Source organism: Phaenicophaeus curvirostris, chromosome 6 (genome assembly GCF_032191515.1).
Source record: "Phaenicophaeus curvirostris isolate KB17595 chromosome 6, BPBGC_Pcur_1.0, whole genome shotgun sequence".
Taxonomy (NCBI): Eukaryota; Metazoa; Chordata; class Aves; order Cuculiformes; family Cuculidae; genus Phaenicophaeus; species Phaenicophaeus curvirostris.
In genome coordinates this window covers 52,300,745-52,323,153 of record NC_091397.1, presented here as the reverse complement: position 1 = coordinate 52,323,153, position 22,409 = coordinate 52,300,745, and the positions used below count along the sequence as shown (strand labels likewise).

General features: G+C 35.4%; 1 protein-coding gene across 3 annotated transcripts in view; it reads right to left on the bottom strand.

Annotated features, from left to right (window-relative positions):
• TBC1D5 (TBC1 domain family member 5) overlaps positions 1 to 22,409 on the bottom strand; it is a 314,809-nt gene that overhangs the window by 275,868 nt on the left and 16,532 nt on the right. For all 3 annotated transcript variants that reach the window (XM_069860194.1, XM_069860196.1, XM_069860195.1), the window contains exon 2: positions 12,814 to 12,875. The gene's annotated coding sequence lies outside the window, so the exon portion shown is untranslated. The remainder of the gene's footprint in view (positions 1 to 12,813; positions 12,876 to 22,409) is intronic.

The window sequence follows — 22,409 nt, the reverse complement described above, 5'->3', positions numbered from 1 at the left end:
CAAAAGAAGAATCATGCTGGCAAATGTCAGCTTTGAAAAAATATCCTCACCTAAGGCACAGGTTCACAGATTTTCTCACTCTCTGCTACTGTTGGTGTGATTTTTCACCTCCATCAATCTAGTTTCCTTCCTCACATTTGTACATTCTGACAAAACCTTGAGATGAAGAAGAGGAAAGGAACGCTCAGTTTTATATGCGTTTACCATTCAGTAAATCTGTCATCTCTATTTTACCAAAAGGAACTCGGGTGGAGGAGGGCCAAGTGTGTGTGTGGCAGTGAATTAAGATCTTAACTTGTTGTCTCATGATTCTCACAGCAACACTCTCTGGGGTATACAAATCAACAATGCATCCATCATTACCATTTCAGCAGAACGCTTAGGTTAAACCTCCAAGACCATCTAGAGCTACATTTTTAATCTGAGCTACTAAAGGCCTTTTTCTGTCCAACACCAACAAAAAATGGCAACCAGAGATAATTACAAAAGGATATCAGAGGAGGGTCACAAAACTGGTGAAGGGTGTAGAGGGGAAGCCATATGAGGAGCACCTAAAGTCACTTGGCCTGTTCAGCCTGGAGAAAGAGAGACTGAGGACCTCGTAGCACTTTACCTCTCCTGCACAAGGGAAAGAGGAGCAGCAGGTCCTGATGTCTTCCCTCTGGAGAGCAATGATAGGACCCAAAGGAACAGCAGGAAGACGTGACAGGAGACGTCTAGGTTGGATATTAGGAAAAGGTTCTTCACTCGGAGGGTAGTGGAGCACTGGAACAGGCTCTCCAGGGGAACAGTCATGGTGCCAAGCTTAACAATATTCAAGGGCAATGCACTCAGACACGTGATATAAATTTTAGGGTTGTCCTATGCAGCGATAGGAGTGGGACTCAATTATTCTTGTGGGTCCCTTCCAACTCGGGTGATTCTGTGATACTAGGTATGCCAGGTAAGCCCAATTTACACATCCTGCTAGGTACTTTTCTCAATAGGAACCTAAAGAAAGAAATTTTCAATAGAATACAACAACTGAGAGAGACCTTTATCTAGGAAAATGCTAGAAATAGAAAGCTAGAAGATTGCAACTTCTGAAGCACAAATAACATCAAACAGGACTGTACGTTCTCTAGCATGCTTTAATTATCCTACTCTAAAATTCGCCCCACCCCAAAGAAGAGCTCACTAAGCTTCAACTGTAGTTCTAAACAACAATATCTTTAAAAAACATAATTGAAGGTCAGAGACTGAAAAAGATTAAATATCAGAAAATAATCAGTGGCAAAAATGAAACCTTGCATCAGCAAACTTTTTCCCCCCTAGCTCTTCCTCCTCCAGATTTCCCTTCCTTATATTTAAGCACCTGTTAGTAGAAATTTTTGTGGAACTGGTTGTCAAAAAGAAATAGTGAGGATGATCATGTTTTCACAGAGGCAGTGTTAATATTGCATGAGAGATGAAAAATATTTAGTTGCAATTTTCTAAGCTTTTTAGCAAAATATTCACTAATCTCTTGCTTCATATACATCATCTGGGTAAAAGAAAAGATGTATTTACCCCAGATTCCTTCTACTTAACCAGGTCAATGACCAGTTCCCTATCCCAAACAAAAAAGTGATTTTTTTCTAATGTACGCTACCCCTTTTCCATTTTGAAAATAAACTATTTTTTCTTACCTTTAACAACTGATAGATTAAGCAGAATAATTCATTGGGTGACACTCTCTATAACTACTCTCATATTTGCAGGTCCTCATGGTGGACATTAACAATGCCAGTAACTGCCTGAGGAATAACACAGCATGGAACAAGTAGACCAGAGGTTTTCTGGCGTGTGTTGGCAACAACTTCATGACACAAATTATCAAGGAGCTGCTGAGGGTGAAGCTTTCTGCTGGACTTCATATTTACAAACGAGGAAGAACTGATCAGGGATATAAGAGCTGGAGACAACCTTAGCTACAGTGACAACAAGATGGTGGAATTCAGCATCCTGAAAGCAGGAGAAAGAAGCAAAATGTAGGATCATAACCCCCAACTTCAGCAGAGGAGCGTCTGATCAGTTTGGGGATCTGCTTGGAAGAATTCCATGGCAGGTTGTAGAGAGAAGGGCCCAGGAAAGCTGGTTGACTGTCAAGGATGTCCTCCTCTGAGCTTAAAAATGGTTCATCCCAAAAAGCAGGAAAGCCAGCAAACATGGCAGAAGGCCTGATGGGATGAACAAAGAGTAGCTGGCAAAACTCAAAACACAAAAGGAAACTGTAGAGGAGATTGAAGCAGGGACAGATAACCCAAAAAGAATATAGAAACATCATCTGAATATGCTGGGATGGAGTAAAAAAATCAAAGCCCAGCTGGTGTTGAACATCGCATGGGATTTGAAGGGCATCAGGTACATCGGCAGCAAAAGGAAGGCTAGAGAAGATGTGGGAACTGGGTCAAAAAGGACAAATAGAAGACCAAGATCCTCAATGCCTTCTTCACCTCAGCTTTTACTGGTGAGACCAGTCTTCAGCAATGCCAAGTGTGTGAAACCAGCGTGAGTACAGGGCATAGTAGACTGATCCAGGTGGAGCAGGATAAAGTTCAGAAATATTTAAACAAACTGGATGCACACAAGTCATTGCAAGGCCATTCACAATACTCTTTGAAAGGTCATGGAGATCAGAGCAGGGTCCTGACGACTTGAGCAAACCAAGTATCACTCCTGTCCTGAAGGAGAGCAAGAAGGAAGATCCACAGAACTACAGGCTGGTTAAACCGATATCAATCACCAATGATGATAAAGGTGATTATTCCCCTTCAGAGAGCACTGGTGGTTTAGTCCTGGGGTTCTGGGCTCCCCACTACAAGAGGCACAGCGTGTGGTGGGTGGCGGAAGGCTTCAAAGATGATTAAGGGTTTGAAGCATAAGAAATGTGAGCAGATGCTGAGAGAGCTGGAATTGTTTAAGTTTGGAAAGAGACGGATGAGAGGATTTTATCTATTTCTAGAAATTTCTGATGGGAGGGAGTAAAAAAGATGGAGCCTAACTTGTCTCAGCGGTATCCAGTGAACAGACAAAAGTTAATAGATACAAATACAAGGAATCACATTTAAAAATAAGGAAACCTTCTATGAGGATAAACGAAGACTGGATCAGATGTTCAGAGCAGTTGCAGAGTCTCCATCTTTGCACATATTCAAACCCAGACAGACAACGTCCTGCTCTAGTTGATCCTGCTTTGAGCAGAGAGGTTGGACTACATGATCGCCAAAGCTGCCTCCTGAACTCAGCTTTTCTGAAAGTTTATTTATTGGCAATCATAACTGGTTTTGCTCAGGTTACTTGCATTCAACAAATATTTATACATCACTATTATTAATTATACAGAAATCAGTAATAGGACCTTAAATAACTTGTTATTGTAGGTCTTCCCGAACCACTGTATTAACCTTGTTTCTTAAAATATTTTGTCACATGAATTATTTTTCTTTTAGTTTTTTTTAAGACTTTGGAAGCATCATGTGAACAAAACACTGTACTTGATAACATGATTTCCATGAAATTACCACAAAAAATACTTATTTTAAACCAATATATATACAAATACATTGACATGTATCTTTAATTTAAATAGAGCGTGGGTTTTAAACACAAGGGATTTGCAAGTTCAGTCGCGTTTGTACCGTAACAGTGCAAGACCCGGAAAGAAATCCTTTGCAGAGAAAAACTTTTACCTCAGACAACTTTGGAACATTGAAGAAACAATGCATCATAGAGAATTTACTTAAGAAAAACCCTATTATATAGAGCCAAACACCTCATTTCTTTCAGACAATACAAAGCTGGGCTTTTTTCTGCTGTAGTTTTTCTGGTGTCTAGAGTTTTTAAAATTACGTTGAACTTTCTGAAGATCAACAAAAGTAGAAACTAGTAAATCAGAGTTAGAAGTAACCAAACATGTTATAATTTGCACTCTGGCTATTGCAAAACACAGTGAAATAAACTTCAGAGACAGCAAACAATTATTGCGTTTTTCAGACCTGCCAGCAGTATCTTTTAACACCATATCTAGGCACTAGCTCAGAGTACTGCTTCATGACTGCCTCCTATCCATCAACTGTCTTCTTCACACTCCTTTCTTGAACTAGTACTAGTACTAATGTAGTAAGATCAGAAAATCTTTATAAAGATTAGAACTAACACAGCAAATGAATGCATGGATGAACAACAGCAGCCTGCATAAAAGTGGTGAGAACACATAGCTAGGGAAAGGAGCTTAGCAAGGCTACTTTCTTCAGCTTCCGAAGCAATTGTCCTAACCAATCATTACTACTATGCTTCAGTTTATATTGTAGAGCAGAATATATTCAAACAATAATCAGACTAGTTTTCCCAGAACAAAGATTACTAAAAAAGTACTCCATGTTGATTTAGAAAGGGTAAAATGTTCATATTATGCATGTGATTTGTGTTTTCAGCTACGGCAAATTCACTCAGTAGTAGCCAGAGCAGTTTTTTTAAATCACTTGCCAAAAGGAAATTATTTTAAGACCGCAAACTGAAAGCAATGTTCACAATCTTTCCTAAAACATAGTCCCTATAAAACATGCAAAGAACCAAGAATTTCTGGCTCCCTTTAATATTAGAATGTGTTACAGATATAAAAAAAAAAAAAAACAAAACACAAACACCCAAAACCAGACTTGTGTATTTATGGAAAAAAAAATAGCCTTTCTAAAAGATTTTCCATAATTTCCATGGGCAATGACTGTGAAAGACGAGCTGTAACTCCCCCAAAATGGCAAACTAACACTTTTCTGTTTTGCCTTTAGCTATTTAGCAATATTGCCTTCCTGAAGTCAGCTTAATCCTATTGATTAAGGCTTATATCATTAAAAGCCTTTTATTCTTATTTAGAGCATTATGCCATGTAATTTCTTTCATACTGTTAGTCCACATAGCAAAATATCTCCTCTTTTTGTTTCTGAACTCTGTCCTGTCCCAAGCCACCATCAACAGCTTCACCTTGATTCTCACAAGTTAAATGCATGTAATTAACACAGTTGAAGATTAGGATTCTTCGTCCATAAGAACCACAGGCAAGACTGAGCTTTCCTTCAGAAAGTAAATCTAATTTGCCCTTTTTCTATAGTTCTGATATATGCCTTAAAGCAAGACAACCAGAACAATCCTATGATCAACATTACTCACGAATTCTAAAAATCACCTCTCTAAATTTACAGAAAGAGTGAGTCAGAAAAGACGAAGGCAAGAGATCTTTCAAAACCAGCTGTAGCACGTAAAAGACATTTGCATGAGTGACTGCAGGGAAAATACCAGCAGAGGGCTTCGAAGAAATCTGGCTTGGGTCACTGAAAAGAAAACAGAGCCAGATGTTAGGCTGCCTAGTCCAGGTCACTGCAGGGAGAAAAACAGCTGGTTCTTAGAGTCTTTCCTGGGACACAGAGATGATGCTTGATTCTACCAAGAAATTTTTTTAATACGTTTGATGATTTCAGTATGGAAGAAAAGCTGAAAAACAGATAGATTTACTGTGTGTGGAGCTATGACAAATTAAGCCATTTATTTAGTAACAACATCTAGGTTTATTCTCATTTAGGTGTAGTTGTACAAGTAAGAAAAATAGTAGAAATGTTGACTAGCTACACAGATCTACGTTTGAAATAGAAACGAGTTTCTGAAGAGCTCTACCAAGTTATCCATATTTTAACAGCTCCTAAAAGCTGTCTTACAGTACTGTAGGTACTTTCAGGACCATAGGGTCTCCATTCACTCCATACTCACTGTAGTAATTTGAAGACATTTTATTTTCATGTTCATGTGGAGATCAGAAGAGAGAGCGTCCTCTGATCACCTCTCCACAAACACTTTTAGATGGGACTTAAAGAACTCCTTTCTATAACAGACTAACCAATGTGTTCTTCATCCATCCAAGGCTTTTATTAAAACCTCTACCACCATAATGTTACAGAAAACTGAACTCACATTATGGATCCTGGTAAGCAGAAGAGTTTTTCAAGTGAATTTATCCATGATTGCCCAGCTCCCCATTTCATGACTCATGCATTCCTTCCAATCATATTATGCATCACTCCTTTTCATGAAAGCAAGAAATTATAAATGATTACCATCTTGATTTGTCTGAGCACAGAAAAAAACATCTTTAGAATCAATGGACAACTCTATTCAATAGATCAGCTACTTATTCAAAATACATTTCACTGAAAGTAAAGAATATGCCTTCAGATGTGCCGTAGTTTTACAAATTGTTCTAAGAATGTGTTTCATGCATGTGCATATAACAAAGTCTTTCTCTAAGAAAAGGCCTTAAGAGTAGTGCTGTAGATTTTAGCTGGTTAAAGAGAAACAAAAGGTATTTTTTTTCAAGCTGTTATTAAAATATACTTCTCACTCCCAAGTTACTTTTATGTTTACTCTCACCTAGAGCAAGCATTTATTAGGAATAAGGATGCATAGCAAGGCCAAATGACTCTATAAATTGTGAGTAAAAATGTTACGAAAATTACGTTTTGAACCAATTAAAGAAGAGATAGCCTTGACACACCATGGCATAGAGTTGCATATTACAGAAACAAAACCAGTTATATATAGAAACAGAAAAAGTAACTTCATCTAGTCAAAGACAACAGACAAAAACAGCAATAACAGTTTCATTTGTTGGCTGCACATTACAAGAAATTTCAAATAAAAGCTTATACCTCAAGTTTCTAGACTACTCATACAAACCAACTATGCATTATCAACAGATTTTACAATTCCAAAGGAATTACTTCTTGTTTACCTGAATCCACAAATCATATGAAATTAATGTTAAAGCTTATTGCACAAAAGTTAAGTTCTGCAGTAATAATTCTGAAACCACCCAACTTTTTTATCAGATGTTAAAATTAACATAAATAAGATGAAATGGGAAAATTCTAGATGCCTAGGGTCTCTGAAAACTCTTGTCAATTGAAACATGGTAGTTAACTAATGCAAGAAACAATATAAACAACCAAAAAAGGATGAATAACAGAATTCCTTGCATTTGATATTTTTTTCTGCTTTCACAAACACTATAAGGGATGTTTTTAATGTTTGTTGATTCTAACAACAGAGTAAGGAACATTAAATCCAACTATAAACAATATGTCAAGCGCCAAGAGCCTGGGATAAAGAAAATAGTCTAAAATTAGTGTTTACAAAATATAATGCTGGAAGAGAGTATATCCACCAACTTCAGTGTAACTATCAGGTTGTTTTAAGTTACACTCAAATGTTTACAAGAACAGAATTTCAGCTGAAAGGAAAAACATGTTTCAGTAGTGACAAGTCACCACACTAGGCACAGCCTTTTTCAATGAACTTCTTGCATCTTCACTGCATTGCTCACAAGAGGTTCAAGGGTCTTTCTGGTAGCCATTTTAACATACATACATGGGACAGGATAGTCCCATAGACAGGTGGTATTTCATGAGCGTGCTTAACTTGATACAAGTAAATGAAAGTTGTATTAGCAAAACTGATTTTTAGCTTCTCTCAGCATTGGAGGCAGAAGGAAGAAGTAGGAGATACATGAACAAGACTAAGCAATTCTGACTATCGCTTTGCTATAAAGTTGCATCTGAGCTGGATGCGTGTTGCTATAGATAAACTGGCAAAGTGCTCCTAATGTAGACTTGACCTAACTCAACAAAACATATTTCAATGAAGAGAATAGTCACAAACTTTCAGGATCTGAGGTAGATAGACTCAATAAGCTACATTTCTGAAGTTGCTGGTCATCTTCTGTGACGTTCAACTGATTTATTGCAGTTAACATGTATTCAAAAAAGCCCCACAAAACACTCCTTAAAAGTTACATTCACTACCATTATTGAAATACAACCAGTTACTGTCATTCTCACGAGGACTATTTTCAGTGCTTGCACCACAGCAGGCATTTCCCCTCCAGGAAAGATCATGATGATTCGTGGACAATTTATGTCAGGTGACTTTATGAAAATCATATAGAACAAATGAGAAGGGGAGATATTGCAAAACTTAAAACTATTAGATTGTAGATTACATTATGAACATCTGAGAGCCCATGTTTTGCATGAAAATACAGAACAATGAAAACACTGCAAACAGAAAAGTTACTTGTGTGAACCTAGTAATAAAGATGCTTGCTGTCAAAAGGCTTTCATAGAACATGCTTCTGTGGTTCAACCTTCAAGTTAAAATTCACAACTTATTAAATGAATATTTAACCATGTAGCTCTAACATTTCCCAAGGTTCTTTCAGATAAAAAAGTAGCATCTACCATACAGTGAAAGAAACATACAGAAATGTATGAATATGCTGTTCCAAGGAGCAGGATGGTTATTTTAAAAATGTAATTGGATGATTCAACTCTGCTACTGTTTTCAGATGTCCAAGGCAAAAGAATCTGTGATTCTCAAGCACTCGCTGTTGCTACCAACATCAGGCCCGTAAGTTCCTATCATCACACTATTCCTTCCCAACGTTACACTTATTTCTTTTCAAATATACATCTTTCTACAGCCCCTATGGCATCCTTAGTTCAAGTTAAAACCAACTGCTTACTCCTTCTTGATCATGCTATAGTACAATCCCAGACCTAGCATGGTAACAAAGAATCACAGAATCGGAGAACTGTTTAGGTTGGAGAAGATCTTTAAGATCAAGCCCAAATCTCAACCTAGCACTGTCAAGCCACAACTAATACATGTCCTTAAGCACCAAATCTACACATCTTTTAACTATTTCCAGGGATGGTGACTCAACTACTTCCTTGGGCAGCCTGTTCCAACGTTTGACAGCATTGGAACATCTTGCTGGCAGCACCTTTTTCTCTTGCAGGCATCCTCTACCAAGGTTGTGCTGCAAGGATTTCTCTGTGAAACATACAGAATTTCTACTAGCTTGAGGTTTTTTGTTTTGGTTTTGGCTTTGTTTAGCTAACATCTACATAAAATATGGATTGTAATAAAACTTATATTTCAAAAAATGAAATAATTTCATTTTAAAATACCATCCTTTCATCATTGCCAGCTCTAAATAATCCCACATCCTTTAACACAGACTTCCAAAATGCACTGGAAAGCAGCTTCCCCACAAAGTGAAAAAGAACTTGGATATTCATTTTAGCCAACATAAATGTTTGGTTACAAATATTGGAGTATTTCACTAGTATTTCCTTCAAAGGAATTTTTTTTTATTACTTGTAAAGTTTGATTTGAGAGAGTGCTGATCCCCTTTCTGTGAAATAAGCTAGCATTATCAGGATGACAAAAATCAAGTCTTATTGTGGCAAAAAGAAACATCATTTAGTGTCAACAACACACTGCTATTGATTTGAACTCCTCCTTGCCTCACGGGTGAAATAACAAGCTCCTACATACAGATTCTCTAAGCATACGAATAGAGGAAAGAGGCAAGAAAAATACTAAAAATGGCTGTATTAGAGATACAGCAGGAAATATATGACTCATGAGATGTAAATTCTTTAATCTCTATGGAATAAATTGAATAAGAGCTTAATATGGTTTCCGCAATTTCTATGGAGTTAGATTAGAACAGAAATACACCTACCAATAATATACCAGATTTAGGCTTCCCAACCAGCACCTCCTAACTGCTCGGCAACCTCTGTCAAACAAGCCAGCTTCATTTTCATTATCTATTCATTCTTTTAAAAATGACGCCTTATTTTAGCATCCTGGTTGGCTGTTTCAGTGTAAGATAGGGAGCCGATTGAGAATACAGTGTAAATAATCCTTTCATATTACTGGAAGGTTCTCTTTAAAACAGAGCTAAGAAACAGCCTGTCAACATAAACAGGTTCACTCTTTCTATTCCTGAACAACAGACTGCAATTTTCTGAAAAAAAATCCATATCTTTCTTCTTAAAGGATACAAAAACCTGATTATTACCATGGTTAGTTATGCAACATCAATATAAATATCACTTTGCATATTAATAATTCTTTTTCTAGAACTTAACGTTATGCCTTTAAGCAAATTTGCAAACCATAAAAATGTGAGATTAAAGACTACCTATGTTGTCTAATTGTATTCAAAATTTAAGCTAGTTTTGAATGCGTGTAGCAGTGAAGTTAGCATGCTAGAATTCCACAGTCCACCTCTTAAAACGTAAGCGAAGTAATATACAAGGTATAAAAAAAATATTTCAAGATAACTTAATTTTTTAAAATACTGAAGCGCAGGGAACAAAGCTATTTTCATACCACATTCAGAAAATGGATGAGGTGTGAAAGAAATCTCTTGTTTAATGTGACCTTTGGCTGTACTTTCACTTGTCATCATTATGAAGTAGCTACTTTCAGTGCCAACACATAAGCTGCGTTATATTACCCTATAACAGTAGTAGCACGTCTTTCAGGAAGTGTTTCATACTCTGAGAAACTGGTGGCAGAATGCATTGACAGCACTTACCTTTGCAACTGCTTATGATAGGTCTTACTCAACAATAAGACCTCATTTAAAGAAGGAAATAAGAACAACTGCACTACATTCCATAGAGCATGTCATAAACTAGTATACATTGAGGAACTCCCTTGGAGTTCTCAGCTTCGGTGAAAACATTCAAGTAAGGAGAAATATAAATTTCAGATTGGTAGTCTGCCCCAAATAATAATATTCAGAGCTTTGTTACTGTGCACAGATCAAAAATATTGCATCATTAAGATCTACAACATACTTGACTTTTTTTAACGTATGTAATTAAGAAAATACTTCTGGAAAGCAAATGAATTTGAAATTCAAGTAAGTTTAATAGAATAAATACGACAAAATTACATTTTATACAATGGTAGCAAGCTGCAGAATAAAAATCAGTAGCTATCGTTATCTAAAACTGTTCATCTAACACTGCAGAGAGAAAAACCATTGATACGTACTGTACACACATTTTTATCCATGTATATAAATCAAAGGGAACAGCTTCCTTTAAGGCAAGCATATGAAGATACTAAAGCAAGATACAAATTAAATATTCATACATTCAATATTTCAAAATAAGGAATTTGGATATACACATGCATAATTTAAGTTCTATAGTGAAACCTGTCTACAGAGGCCATTTCTACTGTATTTCAACAGCACTGAAACTTGAAATGTACAATGCAGCCTTTCCATGCTGTGTTAAAACTTTAAAGTATATAGTAATTCATTTCAAGCACTAAACATAGAATAAAGGCCAAGTTATGCACACGGCACTTTAGCAGAGGAACTGCTGCTTTGCCCTATTCGTTACAGCTCTGAAATAGGGCTGTCAGTCACAGCGCTCTCCTGCAAGGTGGCTTCAGATCACCCAATGAGTCACTCACCAGGAACTGCAGTCATATAGAGAACTTCAGGTAAGAGGCTCACCATTCCTGAAAAACTCAACACTCAGAACTGCCTGAGTCAAACTCTGATCCCAGGCAGATTTTAAACTCCATAGAGCTGCTGCTCATACATGAAACCTAAAATTGGCCCCTTAGACTGTTTTTATACAGTCACTCAAGTTTCTTTGGAGAAAAAAGGTAAGATTTCAGACCTTCTTTATTGGTCAAAGAAAGCAACACAAAAACAGGCTTCACAACAAATATGTTGTGCTCTAGGAATAATTCTTTGTGAACACAGAACCTAAAAGTAATTTAAATACAATAATACAGAGATGCTAAATTCTCAGAGCTTATGAATTCCTATGCATGCAAAAAACACTGGGGGGGGAACTACTCACCCTCCTCCCTCAACAAGTATCTTCTATAGGAGTCTAAAGATACCACTCCTCCCCATATACTTAAAACCTTGCTACTAAAAAATATCTCCATCTGAGTTATGAATGTGAATATATTATCTTCTTATTAGAACCTAAATGTATTAGTTCAGATATCAAAAGTGTCCTTTAAAAACCCATCCAGTTTATTGGAACAAAAATATCTCAAGTTAACTTTAAGAATAATTAAAGAGTACTTAATCTGGGAAAATTATAACTATTCTGTTTCTACACATTTTAAAGTAAATATTTATCTTTGTTCCTTAAAAGGTCATGAATTTGATCTTGACACATCTGTGAAATAATAGAAGCAAAAGCTAAGTAAGTAGAAAAGTAATATTAAGCGATATAGAGCTAAACAAAATTAGTATCTACATGGTAAATTACTTCATTGAAAACTATCTATGGATTCTGCAAAGAATATACTTTTGCCTTAGAGCTAGTACTTTAATTTTCAAGAACCAAGAAAAAAAAATCAAAACTAGTCAGTAACAATGCAGCGTCGAAAAGCAATAAACTCAAAATTAAGTTATAAATAATTTAAACCACGTCATGAAGATGTATTAATAATTCATCAGATAAATAATTTACTAAATAATCAAATAAATAAATAATGAAATACATAAATAAATCAGCAAATAAATAATTCTGCAAAATAACCTAAACAATAAGTCACTAAAACAAATGACAACCCTACAAAACTACAATGATTTTCTAAATTCTGAGAGTTTTAAATAAACAAATGTATATAAAGTAGATCAATCTTTGGTTGGTAGAGAAATATTTTTCACTGCTATTGGTAAATTCCTGATTACACTGCACAAGGATACAATTTTGAGTTTTACAAGAGTGCAGTTTTTCCCTTGTAAATTATTAAGATGATTGCTACAATACATCCTGCTCTGTATTTTACACGTAATCCCTTTATGTTGCTCAATTTCCCCTCCTCCCTCCCCAAAAAAGAAAATCTCTTAATAATAAATTCTTAATTCACACATTCATTTTCTTTTGTGGGTGCACTACTTACAATACTGTAACAGCCTTCTTGCTGGTTCTCCTACTGTCTTCTGCAAACCTTCAGAAGTTTTGCTGCAGGGGGAAAACAAGTAGAATAACCTTAATTATTACAGATGGTATCTCATTCATTAGCGGATGACAACATTTTATTTGAAAGCACAAGAAAAGCTGTTTTATAATTCTACAAAGCAACTTAATGTGAAACAACCATTACAGTTTGCAGACTACCCAAAGTTTTTAGAAGTCTTTGGTGGAATGAGTTCAAGCAGACTGAGGCCTGTTTCCTGTATTTAAGCTGACACACAATCTGTGCAAACTGGCACTAATTCAGATGTAAAGACAAACCATGATAAGGACAAAATACTTGGCTGACATCTAATGTTATCCTTGATTTTGGAAGTTCATAGTCCTTGAAAGAATACACCGAGATCATTTAATATCCATTTCTAAGTACATTCACCATTTAATCAGAACACTGCACTCCAAAGCCGACACTGACACCACGAAGGTCAAAATCCACTCATCTCCTTAGTCAGTGTTCCCTCTCCATTTATTTTAATGAGTAATATTGACAGTCACCATAGTTTTTTTCAAAGTGGTATTCTGTAAATATAGCAGTTAGAGAAACATGCTAAAAGTGTAATGACGTTAGCAAGTTTTATCCATTCTGTCAAAAAGATTTATTTGCTTTGTAACACACATTTCGTGAAAGAGACCCTCTGACATGGGTTCTTGATCTCTATACAGGACTGTGAAACTGAATGAATACCTCAAACCTGAGGCTATATAGAGTATATATGCATGGGGTTTTGCTGCTTGGTTCAAAGGAAATCAGTATGCAGTGTTGTTTCTGCTGGTAAGATCTCAGCTGGTTGGTGGTGTTGCTATATTTTGGCATTTAAAAGCATAAAGGATAATTTACTCTTAAAACTACCTGGCCACATTATATTTAACAAGTCTCAAATTCTCTTTAGGGATTATAATAAGAAAACACTTTGTTTAATCATAAATTTTATATTCATCTTGGCTAAACACCCTCCTTTGGATAGACTGCCATGTTTTGTCAAGAAAAATCAACACAGTGGAAATGAAGTACTTGTTCTGTTGTGTGGTCATTCAAAAGAGTATGTAGAAGTAATGTAAATGTGCACCAGTGCTGCTGATAATTTCACGCTCTCATACACTCATTTCAATTCGCTTTAAAAAGGACTATTTCTCCTGGCTAAATATAGTCATCATGAAAAAGCACACCTCCCCTTTGAGCTAATAACGCTGCGAGCCCCAAAACACAAGAGTACAAAAAATTTCTGTATTTTAAGGAATCTGAAGCACTTTCTTCTCACAATATGTATTTCTGAACTGGGACAAATTAGACTGGGTTTCTGCTAAGGTATTCTCTTTCAGTGCCCTGATTTCTGTTTGAGAATAGCACTTTATTCCCAAAGCACATCTGCAAATTCCATTCACTTCCAAAACAAATCATACATATCCCAAATCCTTCTTTTATAACATAATGGATCCTTGTAAAAGCAGTATATACCTTCACACATTAAAAGATTTTGAGGATTACTGGGACATACAATGGCTCAGGAATGATCCTGAGGTTCTGGAATCAGACCTTCTCTTGGAAGTACCACTTAGTCATAGATCATCTTCATTCATCTGCAGCTTGGCAGCCTCTGGTAGCAAAGTGATTTTTCACCAATGAGTTACAGTACTGCTAAAACTGTAATTACAGTCACTGATGTCTTAAAAACACATTTTTTCTTCTTTTAAAATGTACTTAGTTTTTAATTACTTTCATGTTTAATTTGGGCTTCTAATCCGTGGTTACAGAATTGCCCTCCACACACAACTATTTCTGTCTCAGAGTCCTAACTCCCTGCTCAAACAGGCATGAAAATTATTTAAAGAAAGGACACAAAAAACCCAATAACCTGAGATACTGCCACCTTTTCCTCTCTTGCAATGAGCGGCAAATTCCATCCTACACAAATGGTAAAAGACCAAAAGTGAACTCAATTCCATTCCTCTGTTCTGCCAGCTGGTCCTTTTCCCCACAACCCTCAAATATACTATACGTGTCTTTATTCTAAGAGATTATGTAAGAGATTGGTCAATGGAAGACTAATACAAAAGTCAGTACCATTCAGGTGTACTTCACAGGGCAAGAATACCAGGAATCAAGCACTTGTATGCGTTCTGTGCTCTGCCCAGGCTGAGAAGCCGAGTGCTACAATAAGGAGGTCGCATTGCTGGTACTCAAGTTAATTTGGGTGATAATGCAAGGAACTGGATTGGACCACATTCTCAATATGATATTTCAAATATTTACAATGGCAAGACTATAAATAAGATTTACAGTAAAAAGCACCAAGCAAACAGATCTTCTATTCTCTATCTTTTGATACTGCCATAATCAGAAAGTTTCTTAGCCTGTAGGTTCAGATCTGATCAGAAGAAACCACATGCTGCTGCTTCTTCCCTTTGGGAACTCATGAACACAGGAACCACAGGAAATTTTAGAAAGAGATTATCATATAATCTCAAAATTTAGCGCAGGATTTTTTTTTTTTTTCGACATCCAGGAGCAAATACAGGGGAAAAGAGAAAGGCTGGACAGACATGCTTAATCAGATTGTAGGTAATATAAGACATCAACCACTATATTCTGACTCACATTCCAAGGATTCTTTATATTGTTACAAGTCACATAGAATATTTTGCATTAACAATAAAAAAGCCAAAACAAAGAACTGCAATGGATTATTATATTTGGGAACCTAAATAATATTTAAATCCTTTTCAGGCCAGAAGCCTTACTCCTCAGCCACACTTCACTCCTCCTATTTATTACAATTGAACAATTAAACTAAAAATTATCTGTTTGGTCCACTTCATGTATAAAAACACTTCTGTGACTCAGTATGGTACTTAATTTAAAAAATCTAATATACCTCTGGTTTTTCTAAATCATAAACAAATGTTTTTAATACATATTGTATAAGTCTAAGTAAAAACTAAAAGTAACCCAGTCTTACTATTGGTTATAGGATAATTTTGAGTAGGTTCCTGGTAAGAACTTTGCTTATTTATTGAATAACTTTCTAACCAACTTCTTCCAGTTGTCTCTTAGTAAAAAAATCAATTTTAAAACATTAAAACATATACCAAAATGTTATATCCAAAACCACTGACTCAACTGCTATCAATAAAACATATAGCTCATTTAATTGTTATGACCCATGTTTCCTAGTCAATTTTTAGATAAAACCAAGCAGATTACTAGCAAAATTTTATCTCAAATTCCCACAAGTACAGCATCCCACATTAAGTATACACAGATCAACCTCTTTCTCCTCTACAGTTTTTGAGCTGACAACTCATATGACCTGAAGCCATGGTTAATGATTACAATTATTTGACTTTCATATTATACAATCAGTCATCAGATATGTATGGTAATTGATTTTACTAGATAGTTTTGTATTCTAATGATCAACAGTAAGTGTACATTTTACAAACCTCTTGATTTATACGAAAATAAAACTTATACAGTTTTTCACAATTAACCCTTCATTGTATTGACTTGCAGTATTCACCGTGGACTTGTTCTAATGCTTTAACTGGAAGCACTCCAAACTATAGAATCTTTATTTTGGCAGTAAAATTTGATTTTTGAATTAAAGATACTCTTCTATAGTGTTTAAAAAACACAATTACTACCCTATTTAAACAATGCATTGTCTATTAATTAGAAATTACGAAACATAATAAATGCTTAAATGAATGGACTTGGCAAAAAATTACTTTACAGTTATTTAATTTTCATTTTGTTACACAGTTCTTTTCTCTTTTTCAAAGAACCTTAGTTGTATACTTCTTGATTCTAATAAGCCCTCAAATGTCCTACAAACGACAGAGCACAACTCTACAGTTAAGATCCACTTTTTTTGTCAAGTTATATGCTTAAGACAAAAGCATTGTTCCCTTGCCATCTCAAAACATATTACTGAATTATTTCTTTTACATGGCTGAAAATTTATTCTTTGCAATTACGTTATTATTTCAGATGCCTTATTTACTGAAGTAACAAATACAAAATTATAAATAGCACAGATATCTTTATGAAGGACTGACTACTTTGTAAATGGACACAGTGTGTAGTCACCTTCTTACACAATTAATGGTGGTTGTTCTGTTAGAATATTCATATGAAACAGATTGGATACTCCACCTTACTCTCCTCCATAGAAGGCCTCTCCAAATATAGGTCTTAATTGTAGTTCGACTAAAGGCTTACGCTCCAGTTTTGGTAAAGCAAGAGCTGCCAAACCTCTTTCCTGGTTTATTTTAACAAAGATACAGACATTTTAATTTCTGCAAAATGTAGATTTTCTACTTTCTATAAATAACTGAACAAGGTTCCGAGTTTATTCATCTTTTATCCAGGTGAGTGTCATACACTCCAAGGTCTGCTACCATTCTCCGTTTGGCTGTCACCTCCAACTAATTTCAAACAAAATTTATCCTTTATGAGATTTTGAGATACATTCTCCAGAACAAAATACAGCACAGAGACATTAAAGCACTCATCTCAGGTATATAATGCTGATCCAAGTTCTCCTGGTGTACCACAGACAGAATGAACTTAAAGCCATGTTACGACAACCATGAACAAATACCTTAATCTCTAAAACACTATTTAATGGACTTCTCTGATTCTTAATAGGTCTTGATTTTACACAGGATTCTTTTGCTTTCTTAACAGTTATTTTCCTTAAACTAAGGTCTGACATAATGGCAAATACTGATAATGCAACTAAATTCTCTTCAGTCTTTACTGGGAAACACCTTATTGGTCTTCAAAAGATTTCAATTTCATCCTAAACTTGAGAAAGTTTAAGGGTCTGCATAGAGGGGAAATCCATCCCACTTTAATCACTAAGCCAGTTTTAATACGGCAGATTATCAATATAGAAAGACTCTAGTTTCTTTAGTACAAAGCAGTGCTATGAGTTAAGAACCTTGAAGACTGACTCTAAGGTTTATACCTTTGCAACCAAGGCAGATATTAAGATAAATGGAAGGGTGAGCTAAAGACCTTAAAGATATATGTGAAACTCCAATACAAGTGGCCAGAAGAAAATTGCAGGAAATAAAAGGTAAGACAAATACACTGAGAATAAAATCTCTGTATATACTTCATATGTAAAGATATAATAAACTTAGAAAATAGATATATTTCCTAGTTTCTAAAAATGCTTGATGTCCTCCACTTCTCTTTAAACTTGACAGTGTTAAAAATTAGAGACCTGGTCACGTCAGCTATGGAGAAAAACAAGTAAAATTTAACAACTGCATAAGTATGGGCTGACTGAGCCAAAGAAGCTCTACTCTGACTCACAAATATGGCACATTCATTGAAGTTAGAATTAATATCAACATTTTCACAAGATGTCTGAACTCAGTTAAGGTGGAAACAAAAAAAACCCACAAACACCTGTTTACAACTCACTATTTAAAAAAAGTATGTTAATTTTTCATCATAAAGATCAATGTTCGAAGTACCATATGACTAACAATGCTCAGTATTTTTATTAAAAAATGCGAGGAAACAAAAAGTAGAAAGCAACTGGCGACATCTTCTATGACAACATTTATGTAAAGAATTGCAACTATAATAAATTCCATGGCTTAAGGTTAAATTCAGGCTATGATGTGAAAGAACAGAACGCATCCTGGGAAATGAGAAAGAAGCATAGCTCAAAAATGTCCATCTGTAAGAAAAACACTATGAGTGCAGTGATAGCATGCCACCCTCCAGACCACTTTGGCCAGTTTGGATCACTGAGACTCTTAAGGGGCGCATGACAGGTGGAACTGGGGGGAAAAAAAAAAAATCCAGCAGCTCAATATAAGTGGCTTAATATCCAGCTGTCATTGCATAATCTTAGTCACAAAAATAAAGCTGAGATCAATGAAATATAGAAACCCAATTACTATCCTGGCCTGACTGCACAGTAAGATATTCTCCTGCACCGTTTTACAAGTGAAAAATAAGCATGAAAATGGATAAGTTTAACTATCTGTATCCAAAAGTGATCCAATATGGCTAGAAATCATCAAGGATAAGGGCTTCCTATCGTCCTTGTAGAAAGTACAGCCTTTACGATGTCTAGTTAACTCCACAGCAAAACTATTTAGCTATATCACAACTCATCGTATAACCTTAGCAAAGAAAAAAAAATATTATTCATCATCTGGATCAGTTCAATACACCCATATAAACCCCAGCAAAGACATAAAAGAAAACATTAAAAAAAGAAAAAGGGGACATTTTGATGACAAAAGATATTTTGATGACAAAATTATATAAATCCACACATAGGTCATCTAAATGTGGCTAAAAATGACATTCATTGAACCCCAAGCCCCTCAATTTGTGAAATGGAAAACCTTACACAACCTACAGGATATTTTATTTCTACCAGCAACAGTAACACACACTTCCTAAATTTCATTCCATTTTATAATTGTGACTAAATTTCACTGGACTTAAAAACCAGAGTAATAAGAATGTCAATAGTTTGTTTACATAAAAGTGCCCCACTACTTTGATGTTTCCTGTCTATAGCAAAATGGTAAACAAATACTGTGTAAGCAGTCAAAGGCCTCTTCTTACATGAAGATTCCTTCTGAGATAGCCAGTGTCACTGGGGGAACTACTGCTCATGACATCCTGATGAAAAAAACATGGAAAATTCACCACTAAAAAAAAAAAGAAAGGCTGCACAGCTTCTCTTAGAACAAGTGAATATTTCACAAAGAATCATCAAGTTGGTGAATGCAAACCACAGCAGAAAACTGCTGCAAATTTCAACCCTGTTAGCGGATAGATGAATTTAGGGAAGAGGATGTAAGCATCATCAATGCAAGATAAAATTGCTGGGTTTTATTTTAAACATGCTTAAAATCAACATTTTAACTTAAATATTTAAGAATTATTTCAATCTGTATATTTTAGATCTCTTGCCACCTGAAGCTGGTGATCCAAACGTCTAGAATAGCACATTTAAAACACCGAGTTATATTATCATCATACTAACTATAGCAGCTCACTTTCAACAAATTTCTCTGCGTTTTTGCATACCACTGAATAAATGTCTCCAGAATTAGCTTACTTTTCTTGGGGCATTATACGAGATTATTACTTAGTCTCCTCCTCTTTGATTTAGTATACCTCTTAAGATAATTTATTAATGTTTTGGATAACTCATTCATCATCCATTATTACTGGTGTCATAAATTAGAGGAATGGAACAAAGCACTGGACTACACACTTTTTCCATATTCATCAATAAAATGGCAGTTTTGTTAGCAAGTGCTATACAAAAGAAGTTGGTTTCTCCACCAGAGTAAGACTGGGAGCCCATTTTAAACTCAAATCCCCAAACAGACGTTAGATTTATAGTATAATGTGTTATTAGTGAAATAAAAATCAGGGCATCACCTTTAAATACAGAAGTACAGAAACACCTGTTCTGCAAAAGACAAAAGTAAATGCTGGAAATTCCTGTCCTGTAAGCTACTCAGATGAATTAGAAGGCTGATGAATACCAGTCTTGTATGAGAAAAAAAGGAAAAAAAAAAAAAAAAAAAGATTAATGGCTGAAAATGCTTTAATTCTGCCAGCAAACTATAAAACAGTAAAAAGGGGAATGAAAAGATTCAACTTACAGGAACTTAAATAGCAGCATTTAGGTCTGTAGTATTATTCCTCAGAAGACAAATTACCTAAACAGGTGTGATGCCGTGGTAAGTAGGAAAAACAAAGACCCTTGCCATCACTTTTTGTTTGCTTCATTTTAATTAAGACAACCTAAACACAAAGTACATTGGAAAATACAATTGTGAAGATTTCAGATTTTCAAGAGAATGATCATTAACGGGAATCCTACTGGTAATAAGTTACATAGCAGTAAACTATACTATACAAAGTACCTGAAGGAAGACAGAATTAATGTTATTATGAGAACATTAACTATGGACTTAATGAGATTGCACTGAATTACATCATTGAATTAAGTTTGAATATAAAAATTTCACTTTTTGTTATATTAGGCAAAGACTCATTTGATATATTTTGTACACATTTGCTGTGTATATTCTTTTAATTTTCTTAACTGTTACATGAAAAAGTTTGAGTTATTCAATACCGGAATCAGATACAGAAGAATTTAAGTCCTTATAATAAAAGAATTGGGCAAATGGCTTCATCTTAGCAACTGTGTATCTAACTTCTACATCAGAAAGAAACAGTTGTTACTTTTCCTTCTGTAAGTATTACAGATTAGGTATTTGGGGCTCCAGTGTGAGCTGAACACAAAAAAATAACTTTTTCCAACTAAATAAAAACTCTTTTCATTGTGTCACCCTAAATCAGGACCCTCATAATTTTCCATTTAGAACCTTCACTACCTACAGTAACTGACGATCAACAAAACATACTTGTACCAATGCCTTCTAAAGCTAATTAAACTGAACACATATACAGATGCATTTTCCCCTATATTACATTTATAATTATAAATGAAGCTGTTTGGTGAACTATGCATGACGCTTTCCTATCATTACAATTACTAGTGGAATGGAAAAGGAAATATGTGAACTGTAGCTTTTGTTAGCCTCCAGTTTGATCAGTGTTTGGCAACAATCGTGCTGTTATTCAATCTATAAAGGCAGCTTGCAATGAAGAACAACCTTGTTGTTACATGACTAAAAATAGGTAGCACCCTGCTTGTATTAAGGTGCACGAGGCTTGACGATTGACACAAAGTGGAGAAACCTCCTCTACCTGAGAACAGCCATTTGCACTCTCACGCTTATTGCTGCTTCACTTTGTACAAAAACGCGCACTGTCAGGGAAACACTGAGATTTACTCTTTTGTTGGGCATTACAACATTCATCCATCATAGAGGTCCCTTGAACTCTATTTGTAGCCTTAGTTAATTTCTAATTTCTACAACAAGCAGCTTTATGAGATAAGAGACCATAAGTACGTCATACCCAAAATTTCCAACAGCAGTCTAAGAGGCAACAGGTACAAAACAAATCTCTAGTGCAAAATAGACTTTATTGAATCTGGTCTGCCATGACTGATAGGAGTGGTCTAGCACCTGAGGCAACAGTGAAAAAAATGAAGAGCTGGCAATGGCACCATGATTCTATCATGCAAGAGTTTTGTTGACTTAGTAATTCCAAACCATCTGAGATTTTTTTCTTCCTGGTCTTTTTCTTCACTGAGTGGAAAACATAAGTCTGCATGGAAATGTTCACAAGTCCTCAAAACAAGGAACACGCACTGCTGGTTTACCCATGATCAATTCCAACATTTTAACCTTGGGACACAAGGGAGAAGGTTTATCACTACTTCATCCTAAAGAGATTACTTTCTTACCTAGAACTTTACAAAAAAACCCTAGCCAAGGGTACCTAGAATTACCTAATCTTCATTATTTTCCTGGTAAATAAGCAGGTAACCTGTTCTCTATTCTGAACATATAAATTTGTTTGTTAACGACAGATTTCAACATGAATTAATG